This window comes from Taeniopygia guttata, chromosome 3 (genome assembly GCF_048771995.1).
Source record: "Taeniopygia guttata chromosome 3, bTaeGut7.mat, whole genome shotgun sequence".
Lineage (NCBI taxonomy): Eukaryota > Metazoa > Chordata > Aves > Passeriformes > Estrildidae > Taeniopygia > Taeniopygia guttata.
The window spans coordinates 90,472,824-90,490,144 of NC_133027.1; the positions used below are offsets into that span (position 1 = coordinate 90,472,824).

Here is a 17,321-nt window from a genome sequence, read left to right on the forward strand (position 1 = left end):
ACACATGCACAAAATAACAAGGAAGAAATGGAAACAAAAAGCATTTGATTAGGGATATGGAAGGCAAAACTGGGGTTTTTTTACGCCCTTGGAGAATGTTACATCAATGAATGTGGTGCCATCTCTTGCCGTCTCTGGAATATAGGATGGTGTTTATAGCAAGCAGAGAGAGGGGCAAACACCAAAGGAGAGAACACAAGACCAGGGTGGGTGCACTGCTGCAGGAGCTGAGGTGGCCACGCTCTGCTGGGGGCTCAGGGCCGGGCTTTGGGCACTCCAGGCTCCATCCAAACTGGGCTGAAGGTCCTGTTTTCATTGCTTCTGGCAAAGGCACTGTTGATAAAGCTCCTGGATTTCTTCTATCTAGTGGAGACGTAAGGGAGGTGATTGAAGTGTTTCCAGGTGCTCCTGGCTCCAGAGAATGCTCAGGAGGGTTTCTGGTGTGCTGGTGGTTTGTGCTCTGCACTCGGGGTCTGTCAGCAGCCCCTGGTCTGTCCTGCAGCACCACAGCCCTGGGACAGCCCGGCCACCCCTCAGGGACAGCCGGACCACACCCATCACCCGAGTCTTTGCTGCCAAAGCGCCTGGTGGCTACAGGAACGCCCTCTGCAGTCACTGCTTCAGTCTCTGGTTTAGTTGGCTTGCACTGCAGAAAAGGTCTGGTTCTCAAATCCCAGAGACGTGTTTGGAGGCCAGGCTGGGTTTGTCCCAGGGTGAAACAATCAGCTGGAATAACATGGATGATCATCATAGGGCATGGATACACTGGTAAGGCACTGGGTGGTGGGTGGCTCCTAGACAGGATTCCAGCCCCTTGCCCTTGTATTTTCACGGACCCGATGATCCACAGAAAAAGGTAACAACGTGCTGGAAACAATAGAAGTTATCTGCAAGCATGTTCAGGAAGGCCTGGGGCTTTCAGATGCAAATACAGAAATATATTTAACATCTTGACTTCTATTCTTTTGTCATAATACAAAGTGGAAAGACAATGTTTAGTAAATGTTTACATCTTACAAAGGGGAGTCTTGCAAATTACATTGTAGCTCTTCGGGAGGAACCAGGAAAGAGGGCAGGATGTTAACAACATAAAAAAGAATGGCAATAAAACCCACCCCTAATATTAATTGTCTAAGAGGAAATGCATCTATCTCTCATCAGGACATTGCAGACTCTGCTTTGCATTGCTGGAAGCCTGAGAACACTAATCGTTTTTTGGCATGGAGAAGCAAGTTCTTGCATACTTGAAACGTAACTCATTTACAGTTGTTTTGATGGATGCTTGAAGCAGCATGGAGAACCCCCAGGTCTCTTCGGCTTGTGAGCAGCAGAGCTCAGATGTAGATCTGGCTCAGCTCCCTGGTGTGGGAACTGGAGGGGACTGCTCTGATTAAACACCTCCATTCTGTTTTGGTCCTGAGGTTGGCTGTGTTATGCAATGAAAGTCTCCCAACAGTTTTCCCGGTGAATTAATAGCACACCTGAAAGGATTCGGGAAGGATTGTTTGCAGCAGCAGGATGGCATGGAGCCACACAGCCGTTCTGCAGCGAGGTGCCAAGGGCTCATACTCCCCGAGGGCCTGGGCCCCAGGCGGAGCAGAGGTCGACCCAGAGCTGGCAGGTTAAATGTGCAGGGATGCCTGAATGCTGCAAGGCAAGCTTGGGAGGGAGGAAGAGCCCAGGGAGCTACAGCTTCATCCTCTTCCTCCTGGAAGGAACACCTGGGGGTCACCAAGCACTGGGGTCAGTGCAGCAATGCCACAGGACATGGGTGATGGGGGAAAGCAAGGGCTGACCTATAAGAATGGGCCCTCAAACTCTGTGTGTGTATTTGTGCACAGGTCTGGGTATGGAGAAAGGTGGAACAACAGGTTTGTGGCTGCAGTGAAATCCTTCATCACTGGCCAATGCCAGACAGGGTGTAAAAACCTCAGCTGTTGATGTTGTTTACTCAGATGTGAGTCTTTGCTCCATGTTTCAGTTCCTCCCACACTGCTGTCCAAAGATGAGTTGGAAGATGAAGATTAGCACCATCACACAAATTCCTGTGGAAAGTGAATTGTGCCCAGTCCCCAGCCCCTTTCTCATGGTGCCCAGAATCCAAAACCCTGAAGCAAAGTGGTCCCCATGGGCAGTTTCTCCAAGTGGTGAAAACTGTTTTACTTATGTTGAATTATATTCATTCCATTCAGAATCAAGTCATATGAAGCTGCAGTGAATGACATTTCATTTGTTGGCAGGAAAAGGAATGGGGTCATGAAATGTGACTGTCAAGGATTCCTGCATGTAACTCAGATGTGGCTTTGTATGGGAAGGATGCAAAGATTTCTGCATGAAGACTGAAAATCCACTTATGGAGATACTGAAGAGCTGATGCCAAACACTTCAGGGCCAAATTTTTTGTTTCACATAGGCTATGTAAATGCCTATGCACCTCCCTACTTCCAGGTGAACTAGAGACCTGCTCTTCTGCTACTGTTATTTTCACAGCATATTCACTCCTGTTCCACATGTACCATCCATAGGAAACTGGACAGAAGCACATTCCAGTAGTTTGATAACACCTAAATTCTTATTAGCCCAGTTTTCCTGCATCTCTTTATACCCTTCCCTTCCCTTCCCTTCCCTTCCCTTCCCTTCCCTTCCCTTCCCTTCCCTTCCCTTCCCTTCCCTTCCCTTCCCTTCCCTTCCCTTCCCTTCCCTTCCCTTCCCTTCCCTTCCCTTCCCTTCCCTTCCCTTCCCTTCCCTTCCCTTCCCTTCCCTTCCCTTCCCTTCCCTTCCCTTCCCTTCCCTTCCCTTCCCTTCCCTTCCCTTCCCTTCCCTTCCCTTCCCTTCCCTTCCCTTCCCTTCCCTTCCCTTCCCTTCCCTTCCCTTCCCTTCCCTTCCCTTCCCTTCCCTTCCCTTCCCTTCCCTTCCCCCTCTGAGCATCCATTCTCCCTATCGGCTCATGGCTGCCCGACTCTGGGGCTGCACATCCCTCCTGACAGCCGGCAGGGCAACTGCGGGAGCCTCTTCCTGCTCCACCCTCGCAGGAGGTTTTGGGGCCCTGCAGGGAGCTGGAGACTCTCTGCTGGCTGACTTGTAAGGGCAGGAGAACTGCTCCAAACTCCACCTGGTACTGAGGAAGGTGCAGGGTCTGCTTGACCAAGAGGCTTTACAGTCAGGGCTGTACAGAGGGCTTGGGCAGAAAGCCCCGACCCTGCCAGTAATTAGTGTAATTAATAAAAGAAACAAACAAACAAAAATTCTAATTATCTGGGGTGAAAATTGGCTAAGATGCTCATAATAATTTAAAACCTCCTCTAGCATCTTCTGTGAACACAAGTGAGCTCAGAGAGACCCTCCCATAGCAATGCTGTGTCCTAACAAAGTGGGAATGATCTGCAGGACCTTTAGCTTTTGACATCCAGGAGATTTTGTTTTCTTAAGGATCCTTTTCACAGATACTTACAACTGGTCTTAGACTTGCTTATGTTGGGCTGTGATAATGCAGCAGCTGGGATAAATAAAAGAAAGAGGACATTTAGGATATCTGACTTTCAATGTGATTAGTACTGGGAGTTTTTTATTTGTTTTTATTGCATCAGGACAAAATTTACACAATCTCCCAAATTGGCTTAAAGGCTTAAAGTAGCATTTTTAAAAGGAATTGAATGTTTAGGTTTTGGCCTCCCTCTCATTTTCTCTGGGAGAATATCGAGTCAAATGTTCAGAAGCATCACAGTTCTTTAGCCAAACTCCTTGTGGGTACTTGATAGGTTTCCCTTCCCTGTTTCTAATTTGGTTTATACCCCAAAGCCAACTGGTTTTTGCTTTTCGTTCTGTGGGTGGGAAAGCTTGTGAGAAGGTATTAACAGCTATGCATCCCAGGCGAGCAATTTCTTCTCTGAACTTTCCTGGATGCGTGGAGGAAATTCTTCTCCAAATCAACAGCATGTTTTCAGGCCTTTGTTGTTGTTGTTTTGTCAGGCAGATCTGCATCAGGAAACCTGAGCACCTGGAGAAGGTTCAAGTGCAGACTGAGCTTCAGGTCTCAGCTTGGACTCAACAGATATTAATAACTACAAATCTTTCATCAGCAGAGCTCTCCTGCGTGTTCGTAATGCCTGAAATATTGTTTATTGCTTAGGGTCTGGTGTTCTGGCTGTTCCTCTTTGTGGCACACACAGAGGATAAGTGATTCCTGCCACTTCAGCAGCTTTCCCCTCTGGTTTGTCTCTGGTTCCCAGAGTTGGGGCCCTGGATGCTGCAGCCACCAGCCTGGGTCAGCTCTGTCTGTCAGGTGTGGCCTCCAAACCCCTCCATTGTGGGGGGCATCAGCTGTGAGCTGCTCCTGCCAGCAACAGGCACGTGAGACACAAAATGAGATGGTCACTGGCAAGCTGCAGGGTTCTGGGGGAAGCCACGCTCTGCTGAGGGCTCCAGACCTCCTCCAAGTCATCCCAATTTCCTGGCCATAATAACTGGCTGCTCACAGGCCCTTGCTGTGGTCCCACCTCTTCACACTGGATCCAAGAGGGAGAGGTACACTTCAAAGCCGTTCTGTCTCCTTCTTTGCTGTTGACTGTGTTTTGGAAAAGGCTTTTGTTTCTCCTTCAGCTGTTAGAGGGGAGCCAGTCCCTGGGCTCTGAGCCTCTGTTCTTACTCCTTCGCTTACCAGGAGTGACAGCCACCTTCCAAGGAACATCTCCTTTCCAGAGGCAGAGGACAGCTGAGTCTCTGTGTGACCTCGGAGGAAAGGCTGACTGTCAAAAAGAGAGACAAAAAGTGTGAGGATTTGATTTTCTCTTGGGGTGGAGAGGCTGTGGAATCTCCTGTGTCAAGGTTTACCCAAGCTTCCTTTCCTGAAGCCAGCTGGTTTCTGTCACCCTCAGAAGCCCCCCCAGAGAAGTCCCCTGAGAGCTTAATGGGCTTCACTGGCCACAGATTTGGGGCAGTGTAGTAATTCCTGGAGCAATTCCCTGGCTGGGGGGAAATGTGTGCTCCAAACACAGCAGGGACCACATAAAATAGATCATTGTTCTTTTATCAAATTGTACTTTGTGCTAATACCACAGTTTCTTCCTCCAATAAAAGATTGATGATCAAAACTTTAACTACATTTCGAAAATAAGTTTGTTAAAATGCTGCCTCCAGTGTGTGTGGGAGAAAGCCCACACCAATATTCATTTAAAGTTCAATTCAGTGCTGAGGGTTTAGGTCTAATAATGAATTTAGCAAGGTACTAGTTAGGCTTTGATGCTAATTATTTTAAGTATCATAGGTTCTGATTCACAAGACAGTAATCACAGGTCGTTATTACTAACATTATTAGGTTAAGTTAAAAATTAGCTTTTAGGCTTAGAGCCTCATGTACTAATGCACTCTGAAATGAAACACCTGTGTGATGCCTTAACAGACAATTGAGGGAAAATAGGCTCCTTAATTAAATGAGCTGCAACCATGTCTGTTGTTACACTGATGAAAAATGGTATTTGCACCTTTAGACAGCGATTTCCCATTGCTGAAATGGGACACTGGTTGGAAAAATTGATCACAGGTTTTGCAGAAGAGCTGTGACTTTGCTTTGAGGTACTGGGGTCAGTGCCCCACATGCTTCCAGGAATATGTTGAAGCAAAAGTAATTTTGTTGGCTGGACTCTGCAGCATGTAGAGGCTTTGTGTCTTTAGGAAAACACACACACACAAATCCAGTTTTCTGACATAGCTTTAATGGCAGGAGATGGTACAGCAGATTCTTTTCTTTCTGAGACTTTCCTCTTTGGGTGCCTCTGCCACATCCAGCAGCAGCCCGGTGTTCATGGAGGGATGAAGCAGTTCCAGCAGAATTGGCTTTTACCTCTGACAGAGTTGTGGCAGCTGGGATGGATCCCCTTGCTCCTGGTGCTTGGGCCCCACCCCCCCATCTCCTCTGCCAGCTCAGGACAGGTGATGGCCCTGCTGGTGTCTCTCCAGGGCTCCCAAGACCTGGAGACAGCACAGAAAGATGGCTCCAAGAGGCACTTCCCTCTGGCTTTGTGCTCCACTGGTGCTTTGCCATCAACAATCCCTTTCCTGGTGCATTGAAAGGTACTCATTTTAATAATGTTTTAAATGGGAAGGTTATTTCCATATGGACTATTCTGCTTCCTTTAGCTTAGGTTATCTGTGGTACAGAAACTTGTTTCATTGGGAAGGGCCCAGTATTTGCATTTCAATGGGACCCTCTAGGTATAAAATCCATTGAAAAGTATCTGCAGGCCGGTTTGTGTGGGATTTTGGTCCCTTTGCATCTCACAAGGAATTGACAGATTATTTAATTCAGAGGGAAGGATGTAGGATAATGTCCTCATCTCCAAGTGTAAAGTTCTTTACAAGGAATGAAGGAAAGCATAGATAAATCAATTTGCCCAAGAGCATAGCCCAAAATAGGGCACAGATTCCAGCCTCTAATCCTTCCCTGCAGCCATAGGATCATCTTCCTTCTCTTGATCCTGCAGAGAACAATTTGCACTGTTATGCAGGAAGGCAGGATAGGGTACTGCACCACAGGGATGGATTAGGATTATGAGGGGCAGCACCTGGGATGTGGGGGGCCAGGGAAAAGCAAATGCAGCAGTCACCAAACCAGTCTGGCTGCCACAGCCTAAGGGAAGTGCTCCTCCCAGGCAGCATCAGCCCGTGGGGAGTTCAGCACAGAGCAGGACAGGCCAGCAGGGCTCCAATTCACCTCTTGCCCTTCATGCTGGGGTTTGGGTTTTCCTGTCTGTTCTTGCTGGGGCTGGGGGTCTTTTCTTCTGCTTTTTAGACACATTAGGGCCTCCTGCCAGACAAAATTGAGCCTGGTTCTGCAGCATGTGTTTTGGTACATGTCCACTGCATCCATTTTTCTCCTCCACCTGTCCAAAATAGGGCAGGGGTTAGCTTTCTTTGTTTTTGGAATGAGCCTAAGAAAAATACATGAAAATGGAATCTCCTCCTTCCAAAAATTGTGTCCAACTTTAAAGCTATATGCATCACCAATATGCACTCAAATTTACAAAACCAGTCTGGATTGTTCTGATAAATCTCTCAAAGAGAGCCAGGACAAAAAAGGGGTACTATTCCAATGAAATTGTCATGGGGAAATGCACAAGAACACCTAGAGAATATGGAAACTCAGAAGCTGAAGACTCCCTGTTGCATTTTGTGTCTTGAATACTGGCAGGTCCTGGTTTATTGAGTTTTGAATAGAAAAACAATGAATGAATGACTCAGTTGAGCCTCAAAGCACTTCAGTGTGCTGAGCATGCCACCTCTTTTTCATTTTCTTTTTCTGGAGATGGAGGGAGGGAGATGGAGGAAGAGTTGGGGGAACTTGGCACTGGGAAATGGCTCTTGGACTGTCATTACACTGTTTATTTTTTTTTGGTGCTGGGTGATTAGTTGGTTGCCAGCAGTGTATCTGGCTATAAACAGAATTCACTGCATCACCCAGGAATTGTGGGTGGTGGGAAGTTCTGCCCATGGGGCTGTGGATTAAGTGTGTTGGTGCTGGAGGATAGGGTGTTCCCGTGAAGAGAGAGCCCTCGATTTAGGAATGTTCTCCTCACAAAGGTATGCCAAAGCCCTGGGGCTCCCTGCATCGAGGGTGTGATGCAAGATACAGCTCTTTGTTGAGTGCTTTTCTTCTGACATCCTTGCAAGCCAGGGAGATATGTGGATATCTCCCAGCAGTTACTCGTGGAAGGAAACATTACTGGATATCCTAAGGGGTAAACAGTGCTCAGAGCTGAGTTCAGAAGTGCTGTCTCTGTTCTCTCCAGCTCTGAATGTGCTGCTAACTATTTTCAGGGCAAAGCACTCATGTCCTAAAAGCGGTGGCCAGATTCCAGTATGGATCCCAGACCTGCAGGGGTGTCCTCTCTGAAATCCAGAGGCATGAGGAATCTGCCAAGACTTAAGAGTTTCACTCCAGACCCATAGTCAGATCACACTCGATGAAGGAGCTGCCACAGGGAGATGGGAATGGATGGCTTGGAAGGGCACGAGGCAAGCAATGGGGCTGATGCTGGGTTCCATGCACGACCCTGCTCCAAAGGCCAGCTCCTTGTAGCCAGACGAGAAGACAGAGGATCAAGAGGATGCTCTCTCCTGAGGATGGCAAGCAACTGTGACCTGCCAGGACAAGGTGAGCACACCCTGCACCTCCCTGTGCTCCACTTGCCCTTCCTGGTGCCCCTCACCCTGCTCTGCACAGGAATATTCTGTTACTTGGCAATCAGGCATGGAAGTGCTTTCCTCCATGCTTCTTTGGGCTGTCTGTGAGCTCCCTGTCTGTGATGAGGGAGATACCAAAGCCACCAGCCAAAGTTTTTGTGCACAATTCCATGATTCCCTGCCCTCCCTTCTTTGGCTCGTTTGCATTGCAGGACAACTGCTGCTTATCCATCTGTGAATTGTATTTTCCATCCTGCAATTTTCATTCAAGCTTAGGATGAAAGCAGCTGCTGTTGTGTATGCAATAATAAGGGTCTTCAAATACTTATTCTTAGACTTAAGAGTCTTTCTCATCATTCAGGCTGAAATTTTAACTCTGAAGTAGTCTGGTTTCTGACAGGTTGTTTGAAGGATAAGGTCTTTAGTCTTAGATGGAATTGAGGGAGGAGAAGGGATAGAGACTGATAGACATAAGCAGATAGATTCTCTCTTCCTTATCCCTATATTTCTGTGCACCAGCCTAGTGTCTGACATTCCTGCTAATGTGGGAATCCAGGGTCCAAGCAATGACTATGCTTGGCTGAGATTGTCCTTGGGTTTCCACCTCTTCCAGGCAAATGCCCTGTTTTGAGGGAACAGGGCTCCTTGCAGCCTCCAAAATTCACAGCACAACTAATGTTGAATGCTCAGAAATCCTCCTATCTGGAGTTTCCTAGCTAATGCTATTTATTTCAACTTTCCCCTTCTGCTTTAATTGAGCGAGGATCAAAGCACTGGGAGGAGAGAACTGTCATTACACAGGCTAAGAATTCTGTATTGCCACCTCAGATTTAGATTCAATTTGGGGATTGTGTAGAATTCCTCTGAGGCCAAGTGGGTTTGGATGTCAAATCCAGAAAACAATTTCCCTGTTTCATGTGATGTGGGTGTGTCACAATCCCTTTGGCCTTGCCCCTCCGGTACCTGACCAGGCTGTGCTGCACCTCAGCTGCACTTCCACTGGACTTGAGCTCAGCCTTAGTTCTTGTAAGGAACACAAAGTCCAGCCAATGCTTCTGCCTTTCAGGTTCCACAAAGAGCACTTCCAGTAGCTCTGCTAGCAAATATTAAAACCTACTCACTGCCAATAAAGCACTAAAGATCTGTGCTCCAAGGGTACCTTTGATGTGATGATCTCAAAGTAAATGGAAACATTTAATGTATGGAGAATTAAATCCTAACTTCACTGTGCCATAATGGATGGTGCCCTATCCTGAGGGTCCAGAGCCTGGCAGTGATGGAGGTATGAGAGATCCAAACTAAGTCTGGTGTTATCTTCAGCAAACCATCTTTGTTGCTCTGGTGAGTTCAAGTCAAACACTTATTTGAGTTCCTATACAGAAAAGAGACCCCCAAGAAACTTTTCCTGAAATTTGTCCCAGAACAAAGTCAGCTCCCCTTGAGGCTGTGAGCAGCGGGTTCCATGCGCAGTGCTGCAAACTTGCCATAAATCAGAAGGTGTTTGCAGCACTTAGCTGGAATAGTGATGATGAAAAGGGCTTTACTCACTTTATTTTGGCATGATCTCATGGTTTATCAGGCCATGTACAGAAGTCCCTCTGTGGGAAGCTGTGTCTGCTCCCACCAGCAGGCAGAGGTGGAAATCCAGGCTGGAGGCACCCCAGTGCTGGGGGGCTTTGTTCACAGGTCTCTGGGAAAAGAAAGGTTACAGACAACTTTAGTTCTGGGGTCTCCACATTGCACTGGGTTTTGGCTGCAGGGGTACTTCAGCCATTTCTGATTAGGTTGAGTGCTCTTGTCCTGTCCTTGGTCCCTGAGTGTTTGCATGCACAGGGACAGATGGCTGGAGAAGAAGGGTGAGAGGCAGGGCTGTGAACATGTAAGGTCAACACCTGATTTTTGGTGCAGTACATGTAATCTCTGCAGGATTATGCAAGAAAAGCCTTCCCTCCCATGTCATGCTTTGTTCTGAGCACTGGTGGCAGTGGGACTTACGCCTTGCAGCATATTTGGAAGTATTTAAATGCACACTTGTGACAGAGGAAGGGGAAAATGGTTTCTCTCCAACCACCCCAGGTGAGGAATATTTTCTGCAAATTGCCATAAGATGTGGATGTGATGCTTCTTTAAGGCTCACAGCTCCTTGAACATGTGTCTCTTTATAAGGGATGGATTTCCCTCCATGTTGACAGAGTTTCTTGCAGTTCAAGTGATGGAAAATGTAGGCTGTTCAATGGGAACAGTCCCTAAAGCTGAGCAGATTCTCCCATTTGTCCAGATGGGCAAACATCTGCACGTGACCAGAGGTTTCTGAGTTAATCTCACCCTCTTGCAGTTCTGGGTTATCCTTTCATGTGAGTCATAGTTTGTATCTATACAAAGAGAAGCTTTAAACTGCCTCAAGTGAGGTATTTTTCCAGTACTTTAGCACTAATTAATCATTAAAGTGCCAAGATCAAAGGGTGGGGAACTACAATGTTGGTATGTTCTTATGATCACATTGTGACCAGTTCCTCATAAATCCTGGTATTTTGTGAGTTTCAAATCAAATCTCCCATGGAGAATAATTTGGCAAGAAGATAGTGGGCTGCTTTTCTTTGCACCTTTCAGAAGTGAGAGGAGCTTTGACTCCATGAGGAATGCAGGGTCAGCCCCACAACAAAAAGACCAACCATTATTTTGGACATCTTGGCACCCAAACAAGCCAGTGATTTAGGCATGGATATTAAAACCCAGTCTTATGGAGTGAGAGTCCCTGTCCTGAAGATCTGGTAGCTCAGTCAGAGAAGCAGTGAAATGGTGGGAACCTTGAACCTATCCCAGGGGCAACTTAAGGCAGTTAAGGGTGTGAACCTCACTGTGAGCCAGCAAGACTTACTATTGAAGTGCTTAAGTTACTTCTGAAAGTGAAGCTTTTAAAATAATGCTGCTGCTTTTGAAAGAAAACGTAGCCTAAGGCCGTGACTTCAGCAAAGCATGAACCTCAGTGCTCAGTGGCTGTGGCTGCTGTCTCCTCAGCGGGACAGGCAGCCCTGGCACCTGGGCATGCTCCAACTGCAGGCAGAGGCGTGGGCATGGCAGCGGCTGTGCCTCAGCTTGCTCTCATCCCTGCACCTTGCCAGGGCGGGCACGGGGTCCTGCCTCCTGCAGTAGCCACAGGGCTCACTTTCCCTCTTTGGTGGGGTTAACTGCTGTGAAATCTGCAGCACCCAAATGCTTGGGATCTGGGGAAAAGCAGTTTTCATGCCCATGCCTTATTAAAGACTGAGAGAGGAGCACAGGGAGTGCAGACAGGTCCTGCTGCTGGTGCCCACCCGTGCATGGGAGCACCCGAGTCCAGCTGCTCTGGAGGAGAGGCAGAGGGTTGTTTTGCTTCTGTGGGGACTGAGCAGACCAAAGGGCTTGGTGGTTTGTGTCTGGAGCAGGAGAGACTGGGGAGCAGCAAACCAGAGGTGAGGCTGGGATTGAAGGAGGGGCAGGGCAAGATAAGCAAAAGCCAGCAGCACAAGTAGCAAAGCATCTGTAATATTAATGGCCACTAATGGCTGTCCTAGAAGGCGAAAATGGAATAAAGCAATAGCATTTCTGAAATGTCTTTTTTTCCATAATATGGGATGTTTGCAAAGACCACTATTCCTCCTCTAAAAAATTCCTTTTTGCTCCCTTTCATTCTTTCTCTTGTGGGATGTCTGGGACTTGACAGTGTGGGCTCTTGTCCAACATTTGTTCTGGCCTAGATTTTAATCTCTGCTTTTTTTTCCCCTTTTGCTTAGCTGGCTTCTAACTCTAGAAGACACATATAATCTATAATACATTTGTGTTTCCCAATTTTAATTTCTAATTTTATAAAACATTTGTGTTTCCCAATTTTAATTTCCAATTGTAATTTCTTTTAATTTCTATTTCCAGGAGATACTCAAGACCTCAACAAAAGTTTTAAGTTGCAGTGACCGTAAATGTTTTGGGCTGCCAGGGCCACCTTAATAAGTATAATTGTCAAGGGATGTGCAGAGCTTTATTTTGTAACCCCCTGGTTGTGACAGATCAAAAGCAAAGACAAAAGGCGGGAACAAACTTATACCCTGGGAACACTGGTACTTATCAGTGATGCTGGAAGAGCAAAGGTACAAAATCAGATGTGGAAGGTCCTGATAACCTGTGCAGTTTATTGAAAATAAACTTTTGGTGAGAAGAGTGTTTGTCTGGTGGGAAGAGTGTTTGTCTGGTGGGAAGGTGGAAATGGAAAGGGAGAGGCCATAGGGACAGGCAGAGCAGTCCATTCCCTGCTGGGGGTTAGAACCACTTGGTTGTCACATCTTGGCACTGCCAAGGATCACAACCTTCCCCAGCAAGGAGGGGAAGGTTGAGGGAGAGCTGAGCTTTCCCAAGGCATGGAGCTCTGCCCTGCTGGCTCACCTGGCCTTCTGCAGCTGGGCAGGCCCTCGGAGACAGGTGTTGGGGAGGATTTCCCAGTGTGCTGCTCATGGCAGCACTGGTCAAGCACAGAGCAACCCCAGCACTTGGGCAGCCCTCAGCAGCAGCATTCAGGGGCTTTGTCCCTCTGCCTCTCCTCCAAACCCAGGTGTGTGCACACCCTGAATTCTGTGGTGACTCCTTGAAGAGGAGGAGGTGATGGTGCAGCCTCACTGCCCCTCTCCTTTAGGTGTGCACCACCCAATGCAATTCATCCGCTAATCCTGGTTGATGAGCCAGAAAGAATGTTTCAAGAATGTTTCATCCCTCGGTAATTTTGTTAACTTCTCCTGGCAACAAAAACAAGGGCAGGTAATGAAGTGGTTTGAAAGAGGGTGAAACCTAGAGAGCGTTTGGGAACAGTTTGGAGGCAGATGCAGGACTTCTCCACATGGCTCCTCACTTCATCTGGGACGTGGAAAAAAACCCAAACAACCTTGTGGGATACTAATTCAGACCTTGGTTTCTTTCTTGTATCAATTCCGCTAACTGTGCCTTAAATTTGGGCCAGATGCACGCTGGTTTTATGATGTGGTACAGTGGGGAAGTCTGGGCTGGATCTAACAGAGGCTCTGCTAATGGGGCTGCTCCTTCAGGGAGCTTGGGATGTTCCAGCTATTCCCAGTGGAATGCCTTCAGCAGTAATGAATGGCTGGGGGTTCCAGGTGGGGGGTGACTGGGGCTCTGTCAGTGTGGTGAGAGGAGCAGAACACTTTCTGACACCCTGGATCTTGCAGGGCGCCTTCCCTTGTTTGGGCAGAAAGTGCCAGGTTTTGTTCAGGCTCATTCCTGAGTCAGTCGTGTGCTGCTGCAGGACCACACTCATACACTGTCAGGGCACACGGTGCTCCCTGTCCAAATGGACAACGCAGGCAAGAGGGATCGTGCTCATCCCGGGCTCTCATCCCCCCACAGCAGGGCTCGGAAGCAGCACAGCTCACGAGTCCAGTTTAGCGCTCAGCACCATCTCACATTCAAAACCTAATCACGAGACTGTCCTGCTCCTTTCTGATCATGTCACATCCCAAAAGCTTTGCAGAGGATCAACCAAATCTCCTGTGTTTCCATTTGCTAAGCTCAGTCAAGTGATACAAAGCCCAGAGTGCTTTTTCTGCCAATGTGAATTTGCAGTGATTAAATTGCATTCTCGTGAGGGCTAATTTTCATGGACAGATATGAATAATTACCTGTTAATATGCTTAAGAATCATAAGGAATATTTGGTAGTCTTTACAGCTACTTACCTAACTGAAATTGGCATAATTCTTTTGAATTTAGGCTCTGTAATTCAGTGTTGTCCCTTTTCTTGTTCTCTCCTAATAATCTGATCCCTGTCTTCACGTCTTTTCTCCTCTTTACCCACCATTTTTTCAGCTCATATTGTTTTGTCATCACCTGTTCTTAAATTCTGCCGGATGATACAGAGATTGAGAATATTGAGATGACTAAAAACAAGGACCCTGTGCAAATGTTTGTAGGTATAATTTAAAAACGAAATTCGAAAATGCCCTCCTAAGGCACTGAGTTCCTCACAGTATAAAACTTCCTACCCTTGTTGCTACTGTACAAGAATTTGGGGCTGTGAGTGAGCAGAACCACCTCAACACCAGCCTGTTGCACCACATGTGCTTTATGTAATAAATAAATGCATCTTATTATATATTTATTATATTTATTATATATTTAAAAGGCAAATTATTGGGGTTTGTACAGGACTAAATGACTGAATTCTACAGCTAGTGCAATGCAGGGTGGCAAATTGTCATGCAACAGTTTATATACTGTGGACAAACCATTCCAGTGGAACACAGAGTTTGCCCATTTTTTTCTGTGCTTTTGATAAATGCAAATAACTTGAAAAGTTCTCAATACAACACAGAACCACAGCAACGTCACTAAATTTACTAAAAATTAAGGGAAATACAGTCAAATATACTCAAAGAGTAGCATAAACCAAATAACTTGTGACTCAGGACTGAATTAAATTCCCAGTGAGACACAAGATCTCTTTATTAGACAAATCTATTTCTAGCTAGGATTCATCCAGGGAAAAAGTTATTTTACAGCAGAAACACTTTAAAATACAATTTACCCCCTATTTTTATCTGTCTTGAGGCCCTGTTTGCTGAGCAGCTGTGGTGCTGATGAACTCAAATTTATGCTCTCACAGGGGCATCAACCATTGCTGTGTTCATGTGCCTGAGGTGGTACCAGGCAAGACCATTATCCACAGCTCATTTCTTCTTCCCAATTGCTTGGTCTTTGAGTCCCTCAAGGAGGTCACCAGTAACTTGTCCCTGAGAGGCTGACACCCTCACTTCCCTTTGGGATGTGATCATTCCAGCAGGGTCTCACATGAAGCCCTGCCTGCATAGACCTTTGTGCTGTGGCAGATGGGAGATGCTTCCCAGCTGCTTTCCAAAGCCTGGCATAGGAAAACATGGAGAGGGTGTATTATCATTTCCCTGGCCATTGCAGGTGCAAAGAATTCAGTAACAATATTTGTTCTGGAGCCAAATTGCTCTCAGACTGCCTCTGATGTTTATTCAGTTGAGGAGAATTACCCAGCTCTTGGGCTGTGGAAGTCACTGGGTAAGAATTCCCAGACAGGGTATTTTTCTTCCTTTTATTTTATTCCCTTTTGAAACATGTGTCTAGACAAGTGACAGGCAAATGTCAATGATTTTATTGCACAGTTGAATCATTCCTGAATATTTCCTCCCTCTGGAGGAAAATCCATCCCCCTGAATGCACTCGACCTGCCCCAGTTCCTGGAAATTGGGCTGAAAGCCTCAGGAGAACAGCCTGTCTTGGGAGCTTTCCATCTCCTGATGTCAGGGAGTTCAAAGACCTTGAAGCCATAGAGCTTTTGCAAATACTTTGCTCTTTGGATTCCAGATTCTGTTGCAAACCAAGAAACAGCCAGTAAGTACAAAATGGTAAAAAAAAATTAAATACATATGTATATTACTGGCTAACTCTCCAAACCTTAACATAACAGAAAGCTGTTCTTAGTTCAAATTAAAAATGCTGCTTGATAACAGGAGAAGTGTTTGAATCACCTTTTAAGATCATTTAGACTTGGAGCTTACTGCCAGTAGCAGGCTGCCCTGGTGCCTGTGGCACAGAGCACTGCAGATATTGCATATTCTCATGGAATGGGCTGTGCAGGACATTTTACTGGAAAAGCTCATGGTTGTGGTCACAGGCTCTTTACTGAGCTGAATAGATGCAGTTTGAGAAATCCATTTGATTCCAGTAGGATTTCACATGGGTTACATCTGTGGCTGGGCTGATAGCAACATTTGCAGTACTGGGTCAATAACTTCCAGCTCTAAAATAATGATAAAGCCAGGGCTATTTACTGAAAACTGATAATTAAGGGTGAGTGAAGGCAGTCAGGAGTCTGTTAGATTGTTTGTCCATCCATTTGTTTACTTATTTGTCCAACCAGTGCTGCAGCTGCTCCTACCCCTGGGCAATGGACAACCAAGTGTTTTGGAAAAGTCTGTCTCATTTATATTACGTCATAATTTCAAAAATTATTTTGGATGTGGGTTTTACTTTAGTAAATCCTCCTAGGAACATGCTCCCCCTCAGCTGGGACACTTCCCTCAGGTTTTGTTCTGCTGTGGAGGTAGGAAGGGGGTGGGAGAGGTCTGGCTCCAAAGGCAGAGCTTTGGTGTGGCTCCGGTCTCTCCACCACATACTGGCTCAGTGCTGACACACAGCAAATACCTGAGCTGAGCCAAAGCACCTAACTCAGTGTGGGAGCAGAGGTTCACTGCCATAAATCAGGTAAGAAAAGGGAAATCCATTGATTTCTGCCAGTCGGCACTTCATTCCTGTTCTTATTCTCCAGTTAGCAATCTATAAAAAAAATATTGCAAGACTTGACTCTTCTCTCCAGAGCCAGAAACATCCTCTGTGTCAGGTGGAACAATAATTCAAAATAGGGCAGGCCTAGGAGAGAAGTTAGATGGGGTTAGGAGGCAAATTCCAGAACTCCAGCTCCACTGCACCTGGTTCCTTACTGCTAAACGCTGAGTAAGGAGAAACTCAATATTGCTGCTTTGCAGCAACACTGGAAGATTGTAATTTCCATTCCATTCAAATTCTAACATGAAAAAAAGTATTTATGTGGCTTGATAAGTTCCCCGCGTCCTTCCCACCTGTTTCCATTTTAATGCAAAAATATAAACTCTTTAGTTCATATCTTGTTTCCAAGTTGGCAGAAGTCCCTGAGTTGCTCAGTAGGGCTAGAACTTAGAGTGTGATGTAGCTATGTGTCTCTGTCTAAAGAATGAAAGAAGAACTCTTTAGGCAAAGGGGTGCAGTGGTGCAAGACTAGTAATAGATGCCATAGATGGGCTTAGGCTGGAATGAGAGCCAGGTTCCCAGCTACTGTTTGGAAAGGACATCAGAAAATCTGTTTTTCAGGGAAAAAAAAGATTATATAAAAATTATGTTTCTGCCTAAGAAATGAATGCTTGGCCCAAAGGAATGCAGGTAACCACAAAGACCCTCCCTAAAAACCTGTCCTTAGTTGAGCGTTACCGATCCAAGAGAAGCCACTGAGCCGCCCCAGCCTGAGGAGCTGCTTCACATACAGCTTGTCAACATGGAGAAAAGTTATTTTTTAAACTGTGGGAGATGTCAAGAATAAAAGAC

General features: G+C 46.3%; 1 protein-coding gene and 1 long non-coding RNA gene across 4 annotated transcripts in view; one reads left to right on the forward strand and one right to left on the reverse strand.

The window, feature by feature from the left end:
• BMP2 (bone morphogenetic protein 2) overlaps positions 1–17,321 on the forward strand; it is a 107,091-nt gene that overhangs the window by 33,593 nt on the left and 56,177 nt on the right. The window lies entirely within an intron of this gene.
• The window catches only part of LOC116808070 (uncharacterized), a 188,630-nt gene continuing 174,845 nt past the window's right edge, over positions 3,537–17,321 (reverse strand). For 2 of the 3 annotated variants that reach the window (XR_012055225.1, XR_012055226.1), the window contains one exon: positions 15,316–15,551. This is a non-coding gene — a long non-coding RNA (uncharacterized lncRNA). Of the gene's footprint in view, positions 6,474–9,726; positions 9,869–15,315; positions 15,552–17,321 lie in introns of those variants that run through there. The other variant, XR_004367405.3, reaches the window with a different exon arrangement.